The sequence below is a fragment of the Diabrotica virgifera genome, chromosome 4, assembly GCF_917563875.1.
Source record: "Diabrotica virgifera virgifera chromosome 4, PGI_DIABVI_V3a".
Classification (NCBI taxonomy): Eukaryota; Metazoa; Arthropoda; class Insecta; order Coleoptera; family Chrysomelidae; genus Diabrotica; species Diabrotica virgifera.
The window spans coordinates 157,387,649-157,390,984 of record NC_065446.1 but is presented as its reverse complement, the minus strand read 5'-3'; the positions used below and the strand labels follow the sequence as shown (position 1 = coordinate 157,390,984).

Genomic DNA, 3,336 nt, shown 5'->3' with positions numbered 1-3,336 from the left:
GTTTTGTATGAGAGATGGAAAAACATGTTTTAAGGTCACCTCCTGTGTTCATATGTAAGTTTTGACTTGTTTTGTAGTTCATACATAGTTTAATTTACTACAAAACAAGTCAAAAAATATCATATGAAAACAGGAGGTGACCCTAAGACAAGTTTTTAGTCTCTCTTACAAAACTCATGAAAAAACAGATAGGATGTATTATTACATCACTGACGATATGTGGCCATACCAAATAATACATCCTTGATAAATATAAACATTTTTATTGAACAAAATCTTTTCATACATTTTTTCAATGCAATTTACTGATATTCCTAAATATTTCAAAAAGATGTGTCACATTTGCTTTGTAAACCTTTCTTTTGCCTTTCGTAGCCACATATTCCGTTTCCTTCCTGGTTTTTTGTAGACCACTTCTCTCAGCTGATTCTAAAAAAAATAAAATAAATGGTAATTTTTCTATCCTTTACAATTAACAATCAGAAGAAATATTATTTACAGATAATGATATGCATAATAATAATAGGTTTGTTCTAGCATCAGTTTGAAACCATCAGCGAATAGTGGACCAGCGCGAGTAGAGGGGATCGCACTGGTGACTGTATTATGTTCTTTTACTGACCAACTGTTTGCTGATAGTTTTTGACTAGTTTGACTGTTTGCTAGAACAAACCTAATAATAATGAATATTTTGTATTTTGACAATGACATCTGATGTGGAAGTCAAAACATTAATAAAATTATTTTTTTCATTTTAATTGTGGCTTATTTCCCATATAAATAATTAATTATTTTTTCAAGTTAACTTTCACATGCGCGTCTTAAAATTGTACTTTTAATACTTATATCATAAATAACTATTAAAACTATCTTAAGAGGAAACAGTATCGATCAACAGGTAGCGAAAATGTGTTCCAAGATTGCGGCTGTAATTTTGAATATTTTTTCAAGATATTTGGCACACATATTCGTAATATAATAAAGAATGGCAGTACAGAGCCCAATTTGAAAAATATATTAATATGTGGAAATTACTCTGTAATTAAATACAATATAAAAAAACGAGCTTGTACCGCCATTAAGAAGAACAAAAAAATACACTTTTTTCAAATACAACTTTTTTATCCGATTTTGTGTTATTTTGGAACTACTAAAATTTTTTATTTCATTAGTAGTTCCAAAATTACACAAAATCTAGGCATTGGATAAAAAAGTTTATTTGAAGAAAGTGTATTTTTTTGTTCTTCTTAATGGCGGTACAGGCTCGTTTTTTAAATATTGTATAATTACAGAGTAATTTCCACATATTAATATATTTTTCAAATTGGGCTCTGTACCGCCATTCTTTATTATTTTACGAATACGTGTGCCAAATCCCCCAAAAAAATATTCAAAATTACAGTGACAATCTTGGAACACGTTTTGGCTACCTGTTTATCGCTACTGTATTACCTTAAAACATAGTAATTTGCTAAACCAGTATATTTTACTCTACTACTACTCTACTAGCTACCTCATTTTCCACTGTTTCTAAAGACTTGTTTACATGGGTAGAGTTTTGAGGAGAGTAGAGTAGTGGTAGTACTCTACCAAAAATGGCTTGATACCATTCACATGAGGAGAGTACAAGTATAGTACTGATGCTAGTATAGTGAAACCGATTTTTGTATTTTTAAACACTCTTGATTATAAGTGCACCTTAAATTCTTAATTTTTTGCTGAAGCTCGTTTACTCCAAAGCCCCCTTTGCCATTCTTTCGACGATTTCATCCTCCGCAGCTTGCTGCAAACTTTTATTTCTGTAGCATACACTACCTAAATTCCATAAACACTGGTATTTGCCGTATTATAGCTCTACAAGTTTTAAAGTTTCATCTTCGGTGAACTTCATTTTCACTATTTACACAAAACACAATTCCAGCCAGAATGACAGCACCCCCATGTACTCTCCTACCTACTCTATTCTGCCATAATTGAGCGTGTTCCATGGGTAGAGTGTGCAGCCGAGTAGACATTTTGGCAGTAGTGGTGGTCATAGAGTAGTTACTTTGCCATAGGTTGCTAGTCACTCTACTTTAACTCCAACTATACACTCTACCAGCTATTCTACTGTGCTTATCATTTTTACAGGTAGAGTTACTCTACTCTATCAAGTACTTGCATCATTACTCTACCCGTGTAAACAAGTCTTAAATCTACTGAATGAAAATCTACTTAATCTTAATCTACTCTTAATGAAAAATGTCTAAAATCATTTACCCACCTAGTATTATTGTAGAATTTAAGACAGTCCAGTGCCTTATAAATAATTTCAATATGAATATTTTTCCCTTTAATTCTCCTTTGATACCACTCCATTTTAGATTTTGGGGAACTTATTTCATTGTGTTTATAGACCATATTTATTGAAGGAACCCAATCTGGAGATTGCTATTATCGATTAAGTCGGCTGGTTTTCCTATAAGATTAAAATGTTAACATCTTCAAAAATCGTTACTGTTGTAATTGTAACTTACCAGATATAAAATGATTACAGCAGACAGGACAGGAAAATTTTCATTTCGCTAGTAAAACCTGTACATTGTATTGCATTTAACCATTGTTGTCTCTCAGATACCTTATTTAGTTCAGTTTAAAAGTGAACTTTATCTTGACTTTATCACATAACTTTGCATTTCACACTTCAAAACACAACACCAATGAAGCATATTATCTTTCTAAATTAATACTTCCAGAGAAAATGTTAAATTAATCTTTGTACAACACAAAATTACAAAGAAATACAACTAAAATTATCTAAAACTCATTAAGAACAGATAGAATAAGATTTATCTTTTACACCCAGTAGCCATATTGATTTAATTTTGAAACCACATAACTTCGCACCTTCGCACGACCACGCAACTCGAAACACAAGTACGCAAACACGGTTGCGTGAAGCGTGGCTCGCAATCGTGAAATTTACGAGACTTGCTCGACCTGTAGGTTCTTGTTGTTCAATAACTTTTAAAAAATATTTTTCAGTATGAATTTTTTCAAAATATAAATATGTACTTTATACCAGTTGTTAAAGACAAATGGCTCATTAGTGATTATCGATCAGAGATCGGAATTCTTGCTGATATGGTTTTTTTGCAGTATAAATGATTCATTTAATTTGTAATTTTGGGTGTCGATTACAGTGTATATGTTTCCCACGCCTCTACTCTCTTTCAATGTTTTCGTTAGTAGCATACCGTGATTGTGGGAAATGTGTATTATGCACATTCCATACAGACCACTGTCGCAGACACAAAGATTTTCTGTTAAGGCCGGCCGTTGTATGAAAGAGAGGTC

At 32.0% G+C, this 3,336-nt stretch overlaps 1 long non-coding RNA gene across 1 annotated transcript; it reads right to left on the bottom strand.

Annotated features, from left to right (window-relative positions):
• Positions 1-247: 247 nt before the first annotated feature.
• LOC126883974 (uncharacterized) lies at positions 248-2,612 on the bottom strand. The gene is made up of 2 exons (XR_007697790.1): positions 2,264-2,612; positions 248-429 (listed from the first exon to the last, which is right to left on the bottom strand). It is a non-coding gene; the product is annotated as an uncharacterized LOC126883974 (long non-coding RNA).
• Positions 2,613-3,336: the final 724 nt, after the last annotated feature.